This window comes from Symphalangus syndactylus, chromosome 2, assembly GCF_028878055.3.
Source record: "Symphalangus syndactylus isolate Jambi chromosome 2, NHGRI_mSymSyn1-v2.1_pri, whole genome shotgun sequence".
NCBI lineage: Eukaryota > Metazoa > Chordata > Mammalia > Primates > Hylobatidae > Symphalangus > Symphalangus syndactylus.
In genome coordinates this window covers 113,064,989-113,088,062 of record NC_072424.2, presented here as the reverse complement: position 1 = coordinate 113,088,062, position 23,074 = coordinate 113,064,989, and the positions used below count along the sequence as shown (strand labels likewise).

The following is a 23,074-nucleotide window of genomic DNA, read 5'->3' as shown; positions in this document are numbered from 1 at the left end:
AATAGAAAGGTTGAAATAACAATCTACTAATATTCTCCATCTATCAATCAACATGTATTATTCAATATATCTTTTCTGCCTGAGACAATTCTTATAATTGCTCAGTATCACAGAACGTTCTCAAATGGAATATAATCTTTTTAAAATGCTAAATGCCCAGCAAGAATAGGGAATTTATGGAGAAATCTAAAAATATTTCATTAGTCATTCTACCATAGCTTCCCGTGGTCACAGCTGTCTTCTTTCTTTTTTCATTCTCTCTTCCCTATATCACACTCTCTTTTTTTCTCATTTCTGGCTCCCTTTTTTCTTCTCTGCCTGACTTCAGCCAGTAGCATTCACTGAACTCAAAATTTAACCATTAACACGACTACTGATCACTGTCTCAGTCTGCTCCTGATGCTGGGGAATCCTAGATGGAAGTCCCTTCCACGCTGTGAACTTGGAGACCTTTACTCATGCCTGAAGTGCATGCTGAGTAACTTTTTATTTACATAAAGACACAATCTTAAAATGTGGATGTAATCTTCCTTTTATGTCTTTAACTTTTTTTATTGAGGCAAATTAGCCAGAAGGTTAAATCTGCTTTGCATCATATTTTGCATTCTCATTCATCTGTGGATAAATAGCCTTCAAAAGACTTCTAAAAATTTGTATATCTAAACACTGTTGCCTGTGAATCTGATATCTTGGTCACTTTTTTCTTTACAATTTCAATAGTTATCTGAGAGAAAAGATTCCTAGATTTATAAACAAAAGTCCAGAGCATCACTGTGGCTGAGTCTGATCATCCAATGATAAGGATTCACAGTTCCTTGGATGAGTCTTCATGCCATTAAGTGAACCTAGTCCTTTGCATCACCCATATTTTTATCACACAACTCTTTGTTCAACAAGCAAGCCCAATATCCAGCCCAGCAGTGTTGACATTAAAAGTTTTGGCCGGATATAGTGGCTCACGCCTGTAATCCCGACACTTTGGGAGGCCGAGGCAGGCAGATCATGAGGTCAGGAGTTCGAGACCAGCCTGACCAACATGGTGAAACCCCATCTCTACCAAAAATACAAAAATCAGCCAGTCGTGGTGGCACGCACCTGTAGTCCCAGCTGCAGGTGAGGAGGCTGAGGCAGGAGAATCACTTGAACCCAGGAGGCAGAGGTTACAGTGAGATGACGCCACTGCACTCCAGCCTGGACGACAGAGCGAGACTATCTAAAAAAAAAAAAAGTTTCAAGAGCACCCTGATGACCACGAGACCGAGGTATAGAAGTCACACTCACACTGACTGGCTGGAGGAAAGACATGGAGCTCAAAGTCCTCTGGCACTGGTTCAGTTCAGCTGCATCTGCGCATGGTCAGGGCACTGTCACTCGGGTTTCTATGCTACTGACAGCAATGCTGCTGAACACCTTTAATTTACTCTTGATGTGCTTTCAACTTTTGAGTTTATACTCCTTCTGAGGATTTGTGTAACTATACTTCTAAGTATAAATGTTAGTCTGGTCAGCTCCTTAAGAATGGAGGCCATTGTGGGTAACCTCACTATGGCACCCACTCTGTCTACACAGCTAGAGAAATGTAATTTTGGCATTTATCATATTAAATAAATCACTCTTAGCCAAGTGTGGTGGCTCTCGCCTATAATCCCAGCACTTTGGGAGGCCGAGGCAGGTGGATTACTTGAGGCTAGGAATTCGAGACCAGCCTGGCCAACGTGGCAAAACCCCGTCTCTACTAAAAATATAAAAATCAGCCAGGTGCAGTGGCGAGCATCTGTCATCCCAGCTACTCAGGAGGCTGAGGCAGGAGAATTGCTTAAACCCAGGAGGTGGAGGTTGCAGTGAGCCAAGACGACACCACTGCATTCCAGCCTGGGCAACAGAGGGAGACTCTGTCTCAAAAAATATATATAATAAAATAAAATAAATAAATTACTCTTAGTGATACCACATCACTCTGCTCAAAAATTTATTTAACCACTTTAGTAGGCTGCAGCTATTAAGTTCACAAAATAATTGCCATTATTCCAATTTACTTTGTCCTATAGTCATAATTTATCAGGAAAAGAAAAAGTGTTTATTGTTATAATTATTCATATTATAGACTAATTTTAATAATAGCTAGCATCTGCTGAGCACACACTAGGTAAACTAGGATTCTTGTTAGGAAAGTTATGTGCACTATCTCATTTAATATTCAGAATAAACTTACAAGGTAGATATTACTACTTCCATTTAAAAACAAAACAAAAACCCTAAAGCTCAGAAAGGTTAAACAATGTGTCTGAGATCGCACAGCTTTTAAGTTGGGGTGTCAGGATCAGATTTCTGGGATGTCTGACTCCAAAATTCCCCTCTTAATCATTAGGTTACTGCCCTTGAGTGTGCCAAACTATACACTGTATTTCTTTTAAAATGAACTAGCTTCTTTTAAATGCTTCTTCCACTCACAGTTGACAAAAAGTAACTTTTTATTATTAAAAAATGTGTAAGATCCAGACCAGCCTACACAACATAGTGAGACCTCGTCTCCACAAAAAATAAGAAATAAAATAGCCAGGCGTGGTGGCACACACCTGTAGTTCCAGATTCTCGGGAGGCTGAGGTGGAAAGATTGCTTGAGCCCAGGAGAATGAGGCTGAAGTGAACCATGATCACACCACTGCACCCCAGCCTGGGTAACAGTGAGACCCTGTCTCTAAAAAAAAAAAAAAGAAAAAGAAAAAGAAAAAAAGGGAAGAAAGCTAAACATTTAATATTTTCCAAATTTCTAATACCTTTTACAAAACAATCTTCAACAAAATAGGTTGATCAAAATGATCTCAAGGTTGCATATTGTTCTGGAAATATTTGCATATTTACATCAACCTTTAACATTTAGTCCAGGCACAGTGGCTCACGCCTGTAATCCTAACAGTTTAGGAGGCCAAAGCGGGCCGATCACTTAAGCCCAGGAGTTTTGAGACCAGCCTGGGCAACATGGTGAAACCCCGTCTCTACAAAAAAATACAAAAAAATTAGCCAGGCATAGTGGCATGTGCCTGTGGTCCCAGCTACTTGGGAGGCTGAAATGGGAGGATCGCTTGGAGCCTAGAAGGTTGAGGCTGCCGTGAGCTGTGATTGTGCTACTGTACTCCAGCCTGGGTAACAAAGAAAAAAACAAAAACAAAAAAAACCTTTAACGTTTGAGTAAACTTTTTTTTTTCAAAATTTATGTGATACGGAGAAGTTATCCTAGTCCAAAAAGAATGATGAATAAAAGACCATCCCCAATGCGTTCCACACCCTTGTGAGAATTATGACTATTAGGGTTGCTTTGGGATGAAAGGAGAGGTCCTTGTGGAAGATCTTCCTTCTTGGTGTGTTCCCACACTGTCCTAAGGAGACAGAGATGGCCCTTTATCACTCGCAGCCCTTGTTGCACCATAAACAGCCTCATTGTAGGTGTTAATTTGCTGTCTGTCACATGATAATGTGTTTTCACATTTATTACCAGTGCTTACCTTAGTGCTGGCATATAGTAGGCACATTCAATAAATAAAGAGCAGAGGCAGATCTAGGCCCACAGGCTTATTTTCTATCTATCAATAACCGGTCTGAGGAGGAATCTTATGGAGGCATATTAACATATGGAAAATATGCAACAGGATCACATCATCCCACATTGGCCCTGTGTCTATTTCTATTTCCTAGAGGAACTCTATTTCCACTCCTCCCCGCTTTCCACCTCCCTCCTCTCTTAGCCTGTACCCCCGCCCCTCCGCCCTGGGCTCAGCTGCAAGGTGTCTTTTTAATTCTTACATTCTCTTTATTTACATCAAAATTGTTTGCAGAGCCCCACACCTTCTGGCTTCCAGCTGGTAGAAGGTGCAAACAAAAGCAAGACAAACACACACCGCATCTGTACCTTGAAACAGCCTCAATTCCAGGTGGTTGAAGGGACTCCCTGGGGCACCTGGAATTCAGGTGGGGCCAGAGCAGTGTTTCAAGTCAAGCCTGCCTGTAATTCCCCTTTCCTCTTTGCTGCCAGGCAGTGGAGAGCTGGGCACACAGAGCCGATTGCTCAAGTTCTGTCAGGTGTGTGCATCTGGGTGTGTGCAGCAATGAAGGGCAGGCCAATGCCCCGAAACTTAGCCCTTGGCTTCACCAAGGCCGCTGTGAGCCAACGTCAGGTTTCTGCATCTGTTTCCTAAAAATCATATTCCTCCTGGACTAAATGGGAAAATTCTTCTCCCTGTGAACTATGGTACCAAATCTCTAGAGCCTGCCTTTTGGGAACTGAAGCAGGTGGTGAGGAATTCCTGCTCCAGCCATTCTGAGGCCAGGGAGGGCCCCCCCTCCACTTCCCCCACAATATGTTCCAGTTTTCCCTGTCACTGATTGCTCCTGGTTACCTTGTGGTGCCAATGGATGTAAAGGCATGTCAACACTGCCATTACACGCTTTTCTTGTCAATGATTCATAACATTAGGACAAATAATCATCTGGCCTTAATCCTGGCAGGCAGAAAAAGTACAGCAGAGTTAACAGGAAGGTAATGTATGCAAGTAGTTGAGTATTTGCTAATTATCTCCTGACCCAGAGAACCCAATAGGCTGTAGCAACAATTTTTCACCCCGTGGTGTTTAAACTTTCATAAGTAGAAAATGGACCTGGATCAGAAAGAAGGGAGATGGGCTTAAAAAAGAGAGTCTTTTGGTGTCTGACTTGAGTACCTTTTTTTTTTTTTTTTTTTTTTTTGAGTTGCAGTCTCGCTCTGTTGCCCAGACTGCAGTACAGTGGTGCGATCTCGGCTCACTGCAACCTCCGCCTCCTGGGTTTCAGCAATTCTCCTGCCTCAGCCTCCTGAGTAGCTGGGATTACAGGTGCACACCACCACACCCAGCTAATTGTTTTTGTTTTTGTTTTTGTTTTGTATTTTTAGTAGAGACGGGGTTTCACTATGTTGGTCAGGCTAGTCTCAAACTCCTGACCTCAGGTGGTCTGCCCGCCTCGGCCTCCCAAAGTGCTGGGATTACAGGTGTCAGCCACTGCACCGGGGCTGACTTCAGTTTCTTTCTGCCAAAAAAATTAAGAAAGCTTTGTGAAACCTTGTACAAGGTGTCCCGTTTTCCTCTAAATTCTTCCAAAATTCTTGTCTTTAAAGTTCAGTTTTAAACATTGGTAAATCAAGTAAGAAGGAAGCCCATTTCCTTATGGCACAGCTCAATACTCAATAAGAGATCCAGGATGAAAACCAAGAATCTTCATTCCCAGCTCTATAGGAAAAAAATTTCCACGATTTATGCAAAACTTCAAAGGAAGCTCCTCCCTCCACACACCTCCCATTTGTGTGGGTGTTTCCTTCATCCCCCTACCACCAGCGTGGGTTTTTAGGTGAGCATAATTGTGCTTTTGTCTTGGACTTGGCTCAGCCCACTACACTCAACTCCCAGAGCCCCTGGCCTGAAGCCCAGGGTGGGGCTTTGCCCTCAGTACTGTAAACAGTCATAATTACCTTTACAAACTTAAAAAAAAAATTTTCAAGGCCAAGAATATAGAGCATGCTATAACCCCTTGTGCACAAATCTGTTAGAATGTGCACGGTGTCTCCCTCATAAAATGGCCAAAGGGAAAAGAAAATCGGCAGCTCTCAGTGTCCCCATGGGCCTCTCTGGGCCTGGGAGTTCTCTGCTTCCAGCTTGTAGTGGTGACAGCAGTACAAGTGAAAGGGATAAATATTGAAGCAGAACTTAAAGAGATCTTCTTACCATTTATGCAGCTTCTGTGAATTGGATGGAAGCAGAGGCATGGTGCAGATACGCCTACCCTAGACTCCAAAGGGGAGGAGGTGCTTCTCCTGACCTCGGCTTGTAGCATGTCTGAGGCTACTCCTTATAGTATCTCTGTCTGGTTGACGGCACCTTTTGTTCTGATGAAGTTGACCTGCATCCAAGCATCTGCCTCATTTGGATTACCACCATGGTACCAAGGCTATGATTCCCACATAATCTTGGTAGTTTATTTCATGCACAATCACTAACAGGTGTAATCTATGTCTAAGATCAAAACAATTCATGAAAATTCAAAATTTTTAAATTCAATCACTTTTGGCCACACAGTTTCATCAAGATTCATACAAAAAGTTTGATTTATCAATGAGATGGATTGCTTTCCAGGCCACAGAGTTCCTTTGATTATTTTACTGCCAAGTTAACAGGTGTGAGTATGGAGACCAGAACATCCAGACAAATGCCTTCAACCTAGCATGTACTCATTTCAAAGGCCACGTCAAAGCCAAAGACACAGAATGGGGAGCTCCCTGGCTGGGCAAGTGTGATGATTTTACTAAGCCTCTCTAAGGAAGTATCAGAGTTGTGTATATGTCATTTCTTCCATTCAGAAGCCAAGACACTGCTCCATGGCTGTGAGTTATTGAGCTCACGCTCTGTGCTTGTGTTACGGTATGTTTCGGGCATGTTCATCATCAAGAATGGTCATCTGTAGTGTTCCTTGTGCTGAGAGAAGGTGATTTACAATGCAGCTACCAGAATGAGAAGCCATGGGATCCACAATACTAACACTTCATTAACAAGCTCTTGGTTGGGCACTGTGGCTCACACCTGTAATCCCAACACATTGAGAAGCCAAGACAAGAGGATCGCTTGAGGTCAGGAGTTCGAAGCCAGCCTGGGCAATATACAGAGACCCCCCCCATCCCTACAAAAATTAAATTACAAATAAAGTAAATTAGCTGGGCATGGTGGTACATGCCTGTAGTCCCAGCTACTCGGGGGGCTGAGGTGGGAGGGTCACTTGAGCTCGGGAGGTCAGGGCTACAGTGAGCCCTGACTGCATCACTGCAGTCTAGCCTGGGCAACACAGCAAGACCCTGTCTCTAAAAAAAGTAATATATATACTTTTAAAGCAAGCTCTTTGCCTTGCCTCAGGACTCTGCTGAGGAGTGCCCCCTACCCCCCACCCCAAACAGCTCTGGGGGCTTCCCTTGAAGTGCTAGCTTATAATCACCAGTTACCAACTTCCCTTCTCTCCCTAGGAAGGCTCGGTGTTTAGGAGGTTATTCCTCCCTTGTGCTTAGCTTCTTTCCAAATGGTTAACTCTTGTAATGGTCCTGAGAGCTATTCCTGCAGTACTCACAGTTTTTGCTTCTTCCTTAGATAAAGATTGCCCACATCCCAGTATAATCACCCAATTCATTCTTCCATCAACGCTCCCACAAGACTGCCAGAGAGAGAGAGCATTCTACCTATAGTCCTGTCTGTCTCGTCTCCACACAAATGCAACCACTTGGGTGGGGGACTCCCCAGTGGCAAATGTCCTTGCACACAACTATGAAAAGTAACCCAGGTGAGATGCAATGGGAGTCCTGGGGGAAACACAACCGAACCAGCTCAGGACCAGCGAAGCTGCCCGGTTCTGTCTTTGGAGGTTTTTAAACCAGGCTGCACGATGTTGTCTCCTCTCTACTGCTTGTCTACCATCTAAAATAACTTGTTTAATGGTAATCAAAAAAAAAAAAAAAAAAGCTGAGGGCATAAAGGGATGGGTTTTCTGGGACAGGTAGCTTAAGACTTACTCAACACCCAGAGAGTTCAACTTGTAACGCATCCTATTCCAGAGGTGCATTTGTCACATGCCGTCTCCATCTATCTATCGATTAAAAAAATAAGACATGCCCCAGCCTTGGCTTCAAAGCTGGAGAGACCTAGCAATATATTTTTTTAAACTTTTTCTCTGACATCGTGTCGTTCCTTCTTTTGTTGCAGGTGGCATTAGTTCGAAGTACGGTTCCCATGCCTTTGGGCTGAATTGCTTAGAACCTACAGAGGGGTATGAACTATTTTCTAAACCATGAGACTTGTCTCTTTGGCTCATCTAGGCAAAAAAAGAGTTAAGTCCTCTGGGTAAAACATTGTCAATCACTAGTGGCTGCCACCAAGATGAAAAACAAGCTGCACCTGTACACAGGCAATTTAAGAGATTCTGGTCAGCTATTTTTCTCTGGTGCTTTGTTCTGCCAGCTGCCTCCGTGCTTTGGATGCAGGTGGAAGCATGGACTTTGCTATCTATAAAAAAATTTAATGGTGAAGATCAACTTCCGCTTCACCTCCCCAGGGATCAAAGTTTTGGGGCTTTTTTTTTTCCTGAAAGACTGGTAGAGCAACGCCTAGACAATGGGTAAGTTGTTGAGGCTCCCCTTCTCCCTACACAAGTAGCAGGAGATCTTTGACAGATTCTATTTTTTTTTCTTCCCAATTTGAAGGAAATAAAGGAAATGTGGAGATGCATGCCAAGCATTTGCCAAAAGGAGGGCTGGAGAATGACAGCTGGGAGTCTGGGTCGCCATCGCAGCCTGCTGCATGTACGGCAGGTGGCAACAACCTGGACAGGACAGGCTCTCTGCCTGCGAGTGTGAGGCACACACTTACTGTACAGCATCCTCTGTGGAAGGGAGGGTGTCATACAAGTTATATACATGGCCAGATGACTTTCCATGACACAACGGATGACCACTAAGGTGTGCAGGAAGGAAAGAAGCTTAAAAACCCGATGCTCTGGCTTAACAAGGAACTCTAAGTAAATGTGCCTCACCAATGACATTATCAAAGTTTTTGAACTCATTCAACAAATGAGTACAAAATTTATCATCTATCACGTACCAGGCACTACATTAGTTATTGGACTAATGGTGACTGTTATGGGCTGAATTACATGTCCTCTGAAATTCATACATTGAAGCCCTAACCCTCAGAACCTCGAATGTGACCGTATCTGGAGATAGGACCTTTAGAAACGTGATTAAGGCCTGGGCGCAGTGGCTCAGCACTTAGGGAGGCCAAGGCAAGAGGATCACTTGAGGCCAGGAGTTTAAAACCAGCCTAGGCAACACAGTGAGACCCTGTCTCTGCAAAAAATTTAAAAATTAGCCAGATGTGCTGATGCAAACCTGTAGTCCCAGCTTCTCAGGAGGTTGGAGTGGGAAGATCACTTGCGCCCAGGAGTTCAAGGTTGCAGTGAGCCATAATTGCACCACTGCACTCCAGTCTGGGTGACAGAGCGAGACCATGTCTCTAAAATAATAATAATAATAATAAAACTTTTAAGGCGATTAAGTTAAAATAAGGTTGTTAGCATGGGCCCTAATCCAACTGACTGGTGTCCTTTTAAGAAGAGGAAATTTTACAGACAAAAACACTCAAGGGCTCCTGCACTGAGGAAAGACCATGTGAGGACACAGAAAGAAGGTGGCCACCTGCAAGCCAAGGAGAGAGGCCTCTGCACAAACCAAACCTGCCGACACCTGGATCTTGGCCTTCCAGCCCCCAGAACTATGAGAACTACGAGAAAATAAATTTCTGTTGCTTAGGCCACTTAGTGTGTGATATTTTATATGGTAGCCCTAGCAAACCAATAGAACAGTGAACAAGGCAAGGTCCTTGTTCTTGCTGAACTTAAAATCTATTAAGGAATTCAAAATCTCATGCCCACTTAAGCAAAGGAGAAAGGGAGGTAACTAGAGACACTTGTAAACACTACTGAGACAGCCAGAGTTAGTAAGAGAAGCAGGCCCGGGACTTCCAGCTAATCTTTGGACATATTTTATTACGGGGCATGTGACCATTACCCAGGATATTTGAATCAAGGGTTAAACAGTATTAGCACTCTGCTTCAACAAGAGAAAGCAAGAAATCTTGCACTGATCACGTGGTGGGGAGGGAGGAAATCTAACAGATCTGACCTAAAAGGGCAAATGGAAAAGAACTGTGTGGCTCGATGCACATCACAAATGTGTGGGCTTCAACATGACCACTAGAGGCAAAGGAAATTTGTATATTTTTATAATCGCCACACAGGTGCTTATTTTAGATTGTTTTCTTGAAAGTTGTTATTTCTTTTTAACCTCACTACCCTATAGACTGACTCCCTCAAAGGAAGCGTAACATAAGATAAAAATATAGAAGTTTCTATTTGGAGCTCAACAGGTTAAAACAGAGCTGAAAACAGCTCCTGGGCATGTCTTAGGGTTGGATGACTATTTAATCCTCTGATATGTAAGAGAAATTGACGTGTTCTCCTCCGAATAGCCACTGTATCTATCATGAAGCTTACTGTCCTTGGGATTTTTCAGCATGGTCATTGGGGGAACTGAGCTTTGTGTTCCCAAAGAAAAATGCGAAGCTCTTCTATGCCGACCGATAAACTGTGGCGAAGTGTGTAATTCCTGTTGTGTGGCTGGTATGCTCCATGCATGATTCAGATATTGAGATTCTGTCCAGACAGGCAAGGACCCCTGCACATGTAGGCATGGAGGTGGGTAGAGTCTCCAGTCAAGGGAGAAGCCACTTATTGGAACAGTTATAAAAGTTCCACCAAACCCTGGAGGAGGTGTGGAGGCCTCAGGCAGGAACCCAGGATGAGCCCTGAGTGGAAAGGCCCTATGCTAGTGGCAGGGTTCAAATCTTTCCCTTGGGTTGCCACATAAAATACAAGACTCCCAGTCAAATTTGAATTTCAGATAAATAGCAAATCATTTTTAAGATACGTATGCCTCGTGCCACATTTGGAACTTGCAATATTTGAGACCTACTTATATCAAAGAATTCTGTGTTATTTACATGAAATTCAAATTTAACTGAGTGCCCTATACTTTGATTTGTTGAATCCGGTGATCTTTTCTTAATGGCAAATACCTGTTTCAGTGTGGAAGGGAAGTAAGATTTGTTCCCTATTTGTGAAGATGGGCCTAGAGCTGAGTCAGGTTGTGTGGAAAACTGTACTCATCTTTTGGGGTTCTTTCTGCATAGTATGGAGCACCAAAGCCAGAAAATTATAGAAAGATGAGAAAACCAGACAGCAGAAACCTGACAGCTTTTATTCCTCATGCATGCTCTTGGCTTAGTCATCTTTTCCACTCCCTTCGCATTTAAATAAGTCTTCCTAAATTCCCAGGCCATCTCAGCGGTGCTAAGGTGGCAAACCTAAGGAAAGCCTCCCAGACGGGAAGGACTGGCTGGCCTCACTTTGGTGGCAGCATTAAAGTGAATCGTAGTCCCCCAGGGAACAGCAAGTGTTGAAATTAAAAAGACAAAGTCAGAGTCATTTGACCAGACAGCCCTTCCCATCTGGGAGGCTCTGGGACTTGTCTTATGGAAGGAGGAAAATACTTCTCCCAAGTATGAAGAAATCATCCACAATGCAAAGGCTCCCTGGTCCCACAGTAGCCGGCCCCTCCACCTTCAGCCAAGGGATTCCTTAATTCATCAACCAGTATTTACAGAGGACTTGCCATGTGCCAAATACTGTGTCACTGCTGGAAACACAACAACGAATAGGCATCACCTTCACCCCAAAGAGCTTCTGTCTCCCGGCAGATCCTGATGCTGCTCTTTGTAGACTCAGCCTGGGCCTGGGCCTTGCCACCCAGCTCCCCCTCCATTGCCTCACAGAGACTCATTCAGTGACTGCCCATTACCCATCAGCATGGAGAACAGCTATGGCCTGCACGTGTATGTCCCCTGCAGATTCACATGTTGAAATCCTAACCCCCAGGTGATGACATTAGGGAGCAGGGTCTTTAGGAGGTGATTAGGTCGTAAGGGTGGAGCTCCATGAATGGGATGAGTGCCCTTATGAAAGAGGCTCAAGAGAGAACCCTCACTCCTTCCACATTTGTACACCACTAGAAGACACCGCCTAGGAACCAGGAAGCAGGCCCTCACCAAACAACAAATCTGCTGGCAACCAACTTCCAGAATGGGTAGGAAAAAAAGTCTGTATTTCTAAGTTGCCCAGCCTATGGTATTTTAGCCTGAATAGGCTAAGAGAGGAAGAAGCTGTTCATCACAGACATTTGTCCTGGGCTCGGGTTCCCCTTTAGTAACTTGTCATATAAGCCTGGGGCTCTTTCAGCTGGTCATTCCAGCTGGTCACACACAGGACAGGTCAATGTTCCCCCACACTTAGACCATATGTGATGCTGGAATGGGGGTCCTGGCATATTCAATGTGAGTGGCCGTGTCAGGCAGCACCTACTCCCTGCAGCTCCATCACACTGCCCTGTTTCACTGTTCCGGCTGCACACATCACCACCTGGGACTGTTCCCTTTGTTTGTGTTGTGTTTGTTTGTCACATCTCTCTGAATTAGATTGAAAACATCATGAAAGAAGCCATCTCAGCTTTCATTCACCATTGTTTCTCCCAAGCCTGCAACAGTACCTGACACAGGACACACTTAATAAGCGTGCATTTAATGAATGAATAAGCAAGCAATAACCAAATTACTTGTCCCAGGCAACCAATTTGTGAAATACACAGGGTGGATCTCATGCACTGGAACAGAGCTGCATGTGGGAGATCAGGGAACTGCATCTTCCAAAGACAATGAGCATGTGCTCTGTTTTCTCATGGAGATATCTGGTACTTATCTGTCGTCCTTATCGCGGTCACCCACACGGGAACCTGGGAACCAACTTAGCCTCTTCCTTCTCTCCTTCTATATGAAGGGTATTGTTACCCCAGTATTGTTACTTCCATCTCCACCGCGGTAGAGCTAGCAGACTGGCCCTTCACTTCTGTCACCTCCTCCAAGTGTATTGGTCAGAGTTCTCCCAGGAAACAGAACCAAAGAGGAGAGATAGAGATAGGGATAGGGATAGAGACAGAGACAGAAATAGAAATAGAGATAAAGATTTACTTTCAGGAATTGGCTCACCCAATGGTGGGAACCGGCAGTTTGCAGGGCAGACTGGAAATTCCAGCAACAGCTGATGTTGTGTTGAGCCAGAAGGCAGTCTGGAGGCAGAGTTCCTTCCTCTTAGGAGTGAGGGGAACCTCGGTTTTCTATGAAAGGCTTCAACTGATTAGATGAGGCCACTCACACTAGGGAGGGTCATCTGCTTTACTCAGAGACTTAAATGTCAGTCACATCTAAAAAATACCAGCTGGCATGGTAGCTCATACCTGTAATACCAACACTTTGAGAGGTCGAGGCTGGAGGATTGTTTGAGGCCAGGAGTTCAAGACCAGCCTAGGCAACATAGCGAGACCCCTGTCTCTACAAAAAATGAAGAAACCAGGTGATTGCGGTGACTCACACCTGTAGTCCTAGCTACTTGGGAGGGTGAGGCAGGAGGATTGCCTGAGCCCAGGAGTTCCAGGCTGCAGTGAGTTATGATAGTGACATGGCACTCAAGCCTGGGTGACAGAGAGAGACTGTTTCCAAAAAAGTTTGTTATTTTTCTTACAAAATAAAATATTTATTTAAAATACCTCACAGCAACATCTGGACTGGTGTTTGACCAAACAGCTGGATTCCACAGCCCTAGCCAAGTTGAGAGGGATGGCTCTCGTAGATGGTGCTACCTTCATCCCAGCCTCTTCCCTGGTGCCGTCAGTACCACAGAGGATGAAAAGCTAAAAACGGTATTCCTAAGACTCCCTTGTAACTGGAGTTCTTAACAGGGCCAGGTCTAGGATGAGGCAAGCAAGGCATCCCAGGCACAAAATTTAAGGGGCATCAAAAAACTCAGTAATCAAGATAAACACACTTTTTTTTTTTTTTTTTTGAGATGGAGTCTCACTCTGCTGCCCAGGCTGGAGTGCAGTGGTACGATCTCAGCTCACTGCAAGCTCTGCCTCCTGGGTTCACGCCATTCTCTTGCTTCAGCCTCCCGAGTAGCTGGGACTATAGGCGCCTGCAACCATGCCCAGCTAATTTTTTATATTGTTTTAGTAGAGACGGGGTTTCACCATGTTAGCCAGGACGGTCTCGATCTCCTGACCTTGTGATCCGCCCACCTCAGCCTCCCAAAGTGCTGGGATTACAGCGTGAGCCACCGCACCCTGCCAAGATAAATACTCTTAATGCAGTATTTTGAAAAATTAAAAAGTAGCCGGGTGCAGTGGCTTGCACCTGTAGTCCCAGCAGTCTGGGAGAAGGAGGCAGGCAGATTGCTTGAGCTCAGTCAGTTCTTGAGTTCGAGACCAGCCTGGGCAACATGGTGAAACCCTGTCTTTATAAAAAAAAAAAAATACAAAATAATTAGCTGGGAATGATGGTGTGTGCCTGTAGTCCCAGCTACTTGACAGGCTGAGGTGGGAGAATCACCTGAGGTCTGGAAGTTAAGGCTGCAGCGAGCCATGATTGAGTCACTGCACTCCAGCCTGGATGACAGAGCCAGACCCTGTCAAAATAAATAAATAAATAAATAAATTAATTAATTAAAATAAAAAATAAAAAGTAATGTAGTATTGCTGACATTTCCTTTTGCCTCTGACTCCAATACGGCTTGGTAGGGCAGGGTTCTTAATGGAATTAAGATCCCCCATAAGAAGCACTCATGTGGAATCTGAAGGGCAGGTTGAAGTGGAAGAGATCTTTCTCTGCTGGTTTCTGCTGGCAAGCACAGTGGTGCTCCCGCGTCCAGTCACTGCTGCAATGGGGGCTGCAAGGCAGGGGCTGGGCTCTACACATTTTGCTGTTGCAGATGGAGCAGCCTAGCGTAGCTCTCCAGCTAGTACTTGCAGGACCGCAGCACCTCCCACAGCTAGGGTGGGTTCTTTCAGAAATCTATTGTGCTAAAAGTGGTCTCTTGATTCCCTAGCACTGTTGAGTCAGGGGTGCAATTCCCAGGAGGGCCATTCTGCAATGTTGTTCATTCCTAGAGGTCAGCCCAGAGCCCGTTTGTCTTGCCCTCCTAAAGAAGTCTAAAAACACCTAATTTCCTACATTACATCCCTTTCTGGTTGACATCCCTAGAGAGGTCTCTGTTGACCAGAGTCATCACGTCTCTCATGTTCATCCCATCCTTTCAAGCCCTACCATCCTGCTCTTATTCAGGTCCCCTTTAATCTCTCCCCTCCTCTCTGTGACATGGCTTCCAGATGACTATACATTCACCCTCTTTACACCTTTTTTTTTTTCATTCTCCACACCCAGATAGAATCTCTTCTTCCCTTGTGGCTTCCACTCTATCATGTAGATTCACCCTGTTTCCAAGGATTTAGATAACATTAGTGTGCCCTGTAGAAAGTCCAGTGTCAAAAATCCAATATGGAAAGTTTATAGAATTTCTTTAAATGCTCAGGGAGCTTACATTCATTTCCCACCATTTATCTCCAGCGAATTCTTCGTTTCTTGATTTCTCACATTCTGCATTTTCTCACAAGGCGTTTTTGTGTATAGAAGACCTGACTAAATAGTTTGGGGCAAAGCAACCTCTTTTTTTAAAAGTCTTACATCTGCTCTGCCTTCATACACTCCCACTTGTTTACTGTCCCTCTTCTCTCTCAGAAAGGAAAACATCACTCAATTTTCTGATTTTCTAGTGTGCTTCATTTCTTCCACCTTCTCCTTATGGGCCTTCTCCTAGTTTTCCACATGCAATTGGCCAATGAATATTTTCTTCCTGTAAAATGACATTATGTCCCTCAGAAGGCTTCTGCTAGAGTTCAGTTTGGGAACATGAGCTGGCAAGAACTAAATTACTCTAAAGAATTGGATCAAGGTACTAAGAGTTCATGAAAACAATCTGGGAGAAGAGGTGAGAAAGACATGGGCAAGGAGAGGAGCCAGGAGCGTGAGCAGAAGCCAGGACACTCTATGAGGTGGTCAGGCTAGTGAGAATTCCCAGGGAGGTAGGTGATAGAAGAACTTTCAACAACAACAACAAAAAAGTCTGATGTTCAATTAAAGTGCTGTAGAGGGAGAACCTGTGTTGTGTTTAGGTGCATGGGCTCTGGGTCATTGATTGCGTTCTAGGTCATTGATTGTGGTGTTTGTTTGTTTGTTTGTTTGAGACAGAATCTCACTCTGCCACCCAGGCTAGAGTGAAATGAAGCGATCTCAGCTCACTGCAACCTCCACCTCCCGGGTTTGAGCAATCCTCCCACCTCAGCCTAGCTAGTAGCTGTGACTATAGGCGTGTACCACCATGCCCGACTAATTTTTGTATTTTTAAGACATACGGGGTTTCACTATGTTAACCAGGCTGGTCTTGAACTCCTGACTTCAAATGATCCGCCTGCCTTGGCCTCTCAAAGTGCTGGGATTACAGGCATAAGTCACTGTCTGACTTGACTGTGTTCAAAATTCATCTCTATCATTAACTTGCTCTGTGATTAGCAAGCTGCTCAGTCTCTTAAGCTTCATTTCTTTTTTGTAAAACAGGATAATAACTGTTAAAAAGAAAAAGCCTATTTCTACTGATTATTACAGGATCAAATAATATGTGAAAACCTCCTGGCAAAAGAAATCAGTTTCCTGGAAGTGTTAGCTATGATGGTGACTTAAACAATGATGCTGATCAGATGCTATTACTTCTGCTGTGTAAACTGCCATTGTCTCTCCAAACTTCCATTAAAATTCTGTGGGCTTATAAAAAATACTTAAAATATCAAAATAATTGTATTCCCTGTTCTGGATGAGGCAAGGATGAAGGGCACGTGAATTCACAAGGGCAAGTGAATTCGTAGCAGCAGAAGCGATTGCTCCTCGGCACAACGTGCAAGCTTGCTGAGGAGGAGCAGAGATCTGGGAGAGAGACTTTCCCGAGGCTGGGGATGGAGGACTGAGCCAACTGCACCCAGATCGGAAAGAGTAGGGAGAATGCTGGTGATAACTGAGTTCACGGTCCTTTAGGCAGCCATCAGATGGCTACTGCAGAGCCAAGAGCCTCTCCCTCCTCACATCCTGTGGTTGTCTCTAGCAGGCATGCAGTGTTGAGAAGGATTCTGAAACCATGTCCCAGTTCAATCTGAGCTTGGATGACCTAACTGATTAAGGATCCTGACATGACTCAGAAGTGTTCTATGTCGGGGGTCAGCAAATGATGGCCCCAGGGCCAAATCTAGGCCACAACCTATTTTTGTGTGACCCACAAGCTAAGAATGCTTTTTCCATTTTCAAATGCTTGCAGGAAAATTTAATGAGAATATTATTTCATGACACATGAAAACAATATAAAATGCAAACTGTACTGGTCATAAAGTTTTGAAATTGATCAATTTTAAAAGTTGTGGGAAAAAATGGTTTTGCTCTTGTTATACAAGTAACTACATAATATCCTTGATTGTATTTCTTGGCCCAGAAAGCCTGAAATATTTACTATCTTGCTCTTTACAGAGAAAGGCCAACCAACTTGTTTCATGTTATGCAAAGGATCCACCGCAAGATGTCTTCTCAACCTTATGGGTGCACTCTCTGTTTTAAACTTGATTTTATCCTATACGAATTGTGGGTGGGAGCCCAAAGAGGTCTGTGAATTGATTTCTCTTCTTTTGGTAGAAAAATCCTTTTTAAAATTATCCCTTAGTGACAAGGACATTAGTAAGTCAATAAGGTAAGCCTGACTGATTGACTTTTTTTCTTTTATCAAATAATAAAAATGAGTCAGTAAGTAGCTCTCATTGTCTCCTGCTTTAGAGACCAAAGGATAAGACAGGCCCACAGCCATGCTAATGATGTCACTTTCGTAGTGTTTCTTCTGTTTGCATGGTGACTGTCAAGTTCTATTTTGCCTAACTTTTATTTTTTTATTAAAAAAATTTTTCTTCTCTGCCCACGACCACCCACCTCCCTTCCGTGACTAATTGCAGACACCTGCTTTCTCAGTAAGATGTGGGATTTGGGCATAATTTATCTGCTAGAGTTTGGAGAAGTACCCTCAAGCCCATGACCTTTCCTGTGATCCCCAGCCCTGGGAAGCGGGACAACTTTCCTTCTCCTTCCGGTAGGCTCCTCTGGTGCCTCTCCTCCAGAAAAGCTAGGTGAACTTTGAATTTTTTCAATGTAATAATTTCCCCCCATAATTACATTATAATATCAATGGAGCTTATCTCATTGCAGATTGATCTTCAATTGGCACCGACTCTTAAAACTTTCTCTTTCTCAGCCCCACCCTCTGTCAAGTATTGCAGTTAATGACATGACGAAGAGGATGAAATGCGTCAGAGCTTCACTGGAGTTGCCTTTTAAAAGAAGCCCATGAAGATCCTTTTAGGGGAGAGAAAATTCCTTTGCAAAGTGAATAATAATACTGTAATTATATGTTCTGCCAATTTTGGTTTTCTTCAGAGGTAACAGAATCAGTGTTCCTCCTTTTCTCAAAACTTCTTTCCTGAAGTTTACTATTTACTCATCCAGCAACCATTTACTTGATTTTGCCTAATTGGTTTTACAGAAGCAGTAAAGCTTTTTGTGAGGAGTCAAACAATAGAGTTATAAAGAAAATCACCCTTCCTTTCCTTCCTCCAATCTCGCTCACTGGGTCAATCAAGCATGGCTTCCGTACGTTTCTCTACATTCAGATAGGCAAAAGCAAATGTAAAGAGTTATTTTTCTATTTTTACAAAAAAAATAAGGGTACCTGTGAATATCACCCTGAAATTATCATCAATATGTGGGGAACTAACTCATTCTTGGTAGTTGCCTGCTATTCCATTATTCCAGTGTACAGCTGTTGAGGTCCTGCTGATAGACTTTTTTTTTTTTTTTTTGAGACAAAGTCTCTCTCTGTTGCCCAGGCTGGAATGCAGTGGTGCAATCTTGGCTCACTGCAACCTCTACCTCCTAGGTTCAAGTGATTCTCCTGTCTCAACCTCCTGAGTAGCTGGGACTACAGGCACATGCCACCATGCCTAGCTAATTTTTTGTATTTTTAGTAGAGATAGGGTTTCACCACGTTAACCAGGCTCGAACTCCCGGCCTCTAGTGATCTGCCCGCTTTGGCCTCCCCAAGTGCTGGGATTACAGGCGTGAGCCACCGCACCCAGCCCCGATAGACTTTCAATTTGATAAAGATTTACTTTGTACCAAATACATACTAGACACTTCAACAGATTGTGGGGAGAGAAAAATGAAGAACTCATCACCTTTCATGACACCAAGGTCCTGTGGGGAAGATAAAATAAATGATTGCATGTGGACACTACGTGTGACAATGAGGTGTGCACAATTGCACAGCGAAGGCATAGAGAACTTGGAGGAGGATTCAGAGTCATCTGGTGATGAGTCCAACACACAGGAGGGAGGGTGCAGGCACAGGGAACAGCGCGTGCAAAGCCAAGGAGGCTGCAGGAGCTGGTCATGCTCAGGAACCTGGCTGAAACACTGTGCCCGTGCAGGCGCTGCTGAAAAGCCCAGAGGGGTAGGTGGGCACAGAAGTCAGTGGGCTGGTATACCAAACTAGAGAGTCAGGACTCGTCCAGTGGGCTGAGAGTAAACAAGGGACATGCAAGTGTTTAAAGCAAGGTGTATTAGTCCATTCTCAGGCTGCTAATAAAGACATACCCGAGACTGGGTAATTTATAAAGGAAAGAGGTTTAATGGACTCACAGTTCCACATGGCTGGGGAGGCCTCACAATCATGGCGGAAGGTGAAGGAAGAGCAAACGGAGGTCTTACAAAGGGCAGCCAGCAAGTGAGAGCATGTGCAGGTGTGGGGTTGTGTCCAGGGAAACTCTCATTTATAAAACCATCAGATCTCGTGAGAATTATTCACTGTCATGAGAACAGCATGGGAAAGACCTGCCCCCATGATTCAATAACCTCCCACCAGGTCCTTCCTGCAATGCATGGGAATTACGGGAGCTACAATTCAAGATGAGATTTGGGTGGGGTCACAGCCAAACCACACCACAGGGCAATCAGATCCTGTTTTTAGAGGATATCTGGAGGGCATCTGGAAATGAAACTTGTGAGGAAAGCATTATCTAATCAAGGGAGGATGCTGGACCAAGGCGGGGCCGTGAGGGAAGAATGAAGGGGAGGTGGTAACGGGAACTAACCTTCTGAGGTGAACCCGGTAAGACTTGTGGGCAGACTGAGAGGAGTGGTGAAGCAAAAGGACTTCTAGGTTGGCAATCAGGTGTACCCAATGAAGGACACGCAGGAGGAGGGCAGATGTGCCCAAGAGAGGTGAAGACTTGAATTTTGCACATGTGGAGTTTGAGTGGCCTGTGGAACATCTTGGGCTCTTTGAACATTTTTCAGATGTGAGGTGATGATGGCCTTCCTAAAGTACCTTCCTTTCATTCTGTGATAGGTTTATCCCCTTCACAGAGAAAATGGAATACAGTGATGCAGTAGGGTTCTAATCATGACTGCTATCTCAGGAGATGGGAGCAACACAGCAGCCAAGGACTCTGCTACAGGGGCAGTGCCTCTGAGTGAGTTCACAGGGGCCTCCTCCCACTGACAAACTAAAACCATGACTGTCTGGGTAGATCAGTAAGTAAATGACATCCTTCCTTAGGGCTGAGGCCATATCAGAGGGTGTGGCTAGAGAGTGGAGGTGGGGAGGATCCCATCGGTTAAACACTTGTATACAGGTCCCATCAGCAGCAGCTCTGGGAGCAGCCTGTCCCCAGTGAGCATCTCTTGGAGAGTGACCACTGTCACTAATGACCTCCTTATTGCCTCCTCCAGCATGCATTATCATTCCACATCTTCATTCAGTAAACACTGCAGAACACTCCCCTCTGTGCCAAGCATACTGAACTGCCAGAGACATCATAATGAGCAAGACTTGCTTTCAAGGTGCTCTCGGACCGGTTGGGAAGTCTGAAAGTGACAACACCCAAATCCCCTTACTGCAAGATGACTGCTTCCAGACTGATAGGTACAAAGTATAGCAGTGTGACAAAAGAAAAAGTTACATTGGTGTTACATGGAGCAAAAGGTGGAAAAAATTATCCTGGGATAAGCAGGAGTCCATCTACAAGATGGCCGAGGCTCTCATTAGCATATTCTGCCAGAGGTATTTGAACCAAAGTGACTCCATCTTGAATAGGGGCTGCGTAAAATGAAGATGAGACCTGCTGGGCTACATTCCCAGGAGTTTAAGTGTTTTTAGTCACAGGATGAGATGGGAAGTTGGCAGGACTGGTATCACAAGATACAGGTCAGTCATAAAGACCCTACTGATAAAAAACAGCACGCAGTAAAGAAGCCGGCCAAAACCCACCAAAACCAAGAATACCATGAAAGTGACCTGGGTCGTCCTTACTGCTTGTTACATGCTAATTATAATGCATTAGCATGCTAAAAGACACTCCCACCAGTGCCATCACAGTTTACAGATGTCATGGCAACATCTGGAACTTAGTCTATATGTCTTAAATAGGGGAGGAACCCTCAGTTGGGGGAGATTCTCCACCCCTTTCCCAGAAAACTCAAGAATAATCTATCATTTGTTTAGCATATGATCAAAAAACAACCATAAAAATAGCCAACCAGCAGCCTTCGGGGCTGCTCTGCCTATGGAATAGCCATCCTTTGTTTCTTTACTTCTCTAATAAACCTGCTTTCACTTTACTCTGTGGACTCGCCCAGAATTCTCTCTTGTGCAAGATCCAAGAACTCTCTTTTGGGGTCTGGGTAGGGACCCCCTTTCCAGTAACACTTCCACAGAGAAGGCGGCCCTGGTTCCCAGACACCGTCAGGGGATCACCTGTAGCAGAATCATCTGGAGAGCTTTTGAGAATCAGTTCCAGCAAGAAAGATATTTGTAATTTTAAAAATCTGACCATGTAGAGAAAATGAAAGAATTTGTTTTCGGAGAACGCTTCTTTAGGAAATGCATGCTGATACTGTTTCTTAGATACAAGGCTCAGTGGGGCTTGGCTGGAGGGGGAGCTTGATGCCAAAAGTGTAAAGCTGCTCTGCAAAACGAAGGGTGGTGGTCAGACACGGGGAAGATGCCTTCAACTTGGGCATCATCTGGGTGGTTCCCAGAGGAAGACGGAGATGATTTTTGGGTTGGAGAGAAAGGGAAAGAACTTGAAACTGGAGTACAGGAGAGGAGATAAGAGGGGAAGAAGGGGCAGGGGGCGGATAAGGTCAGGGCATCAGGACAGCAATGGCCAGGCACTAACTTGTCTAATGGTGGGAAAGGCCAAGTCACACGGGAGCAGTGGTGTCTGGTATGGAATATTACGTTGTTTCCTATTGCTGTCTTTCACCATTAGGTCATTAGTTAAGCTTTATACCACTGCTCAGTGTCAGCATTAGTTAAGCTTTATACCTTAAGGTCTTCAGTTAAGTTTTATACCAGGTTATTAGTTAAGCTTTATACCACTGCTCAGTGACAGCCTGGTGGTGGGGATGTCCTGGGGAAAGCAGAGGGTAAAGTGATACAAAGACAGATATCAAGACCTCCAAACTGATCAAGGAAAAAGTTGAGGACAGGAGGTCTCAGCTGGTGTAACAGGAAAAAGAAAAAATCAAGGAAAATTGAACTATCACTCCCCTCCTTTAACCCAGGATTCCTCAGAGGCAATTCAGGAGGAAAATGGAATTCCTCTGGAAATACACATCATGGAAGCTTGAGTTCTTTTGTGTGGCTGGAATTATATCTCTGATTCCAAAAAGGTTAAAGACTTGAAAAGTAAACGACAAATACAGATTTTCTTTCTGTGTCCTGTCTGTCCCCGGGAATTCTGTTTGCGAAGGTTTGGGGTGCGGTTGTGTCCAGGTGGCTCTGATCTGCGGTCAGGATTGAGGACCACTGCCGTAAGTCATGGGAGCCATGGGAATTTCAAGGAGAGAGTTTTTGTTTGAGAATGCTCACTTTGGTGGCAAGGTGGTGGCAGGCTGATGAGGCACAGAGGGAGGCTGGGTCTTGAGAACTGACAGGGCCTGCCATATGGGGCATTCCCGAGGAGGCTTCCTGTGTGTGCAAGGTACCACAGACCCACCATCCAGCGATGTATTATTACTTACCGCTGTCTTCCTCTGAGTGCACATTCTCCATAGCAGCAGAACGACAGTCACTTGTCATTCCACCACCCGGTCTGGAGGAAGAGAAAAAACAGCGGTGTTTGTCTTTACTCAGGATGCCGTCTCTGGAAGACAGGGACTGAGCCAAGGGCATGGACCTAGGATTTGACTCCCAGCTTTGGAATCCAGCTAACTTCTAGTTTCCACATCGCATGAGAAAGTCAGGAAGTGGCTAAAGCAAATACTGCCTTTTGCATTAGACCTAAGTGCAGCTGGAGCTTCAAAGGAGAAGCTTAGTTTCCTTCCCCAGTTGGAATGCTCCAGTATTTCCCTACTTTTCAATAAAATGCTGAAAA

At 44.5% G+C, this 23,074-nt stretch overlaps 1 long non-coding RNA gene across 1 annotated transcript in view; it reads right to left on the bottom strand.

The window, feature by feature from the left end:
• LOC134735626 (uncharacterized) overlaps nt 1–22,786 on the bottom strand; it is a 53,325-nt gene extending 30,539 nt beyond the window's left edge. Inside the window, exon 1 of the long non-coding RNA XR_010118913.1 lies at nt 22,722–22,786. This is a non-coding gene — a long non-coding RNA (uncharacterized lncRNA). The remainder of the gene's footprint in view (nt 1–22,721) is intronic.
• Between the last annotated feature and the right edge of the window lie 288 nt (nt 22,787–23,074).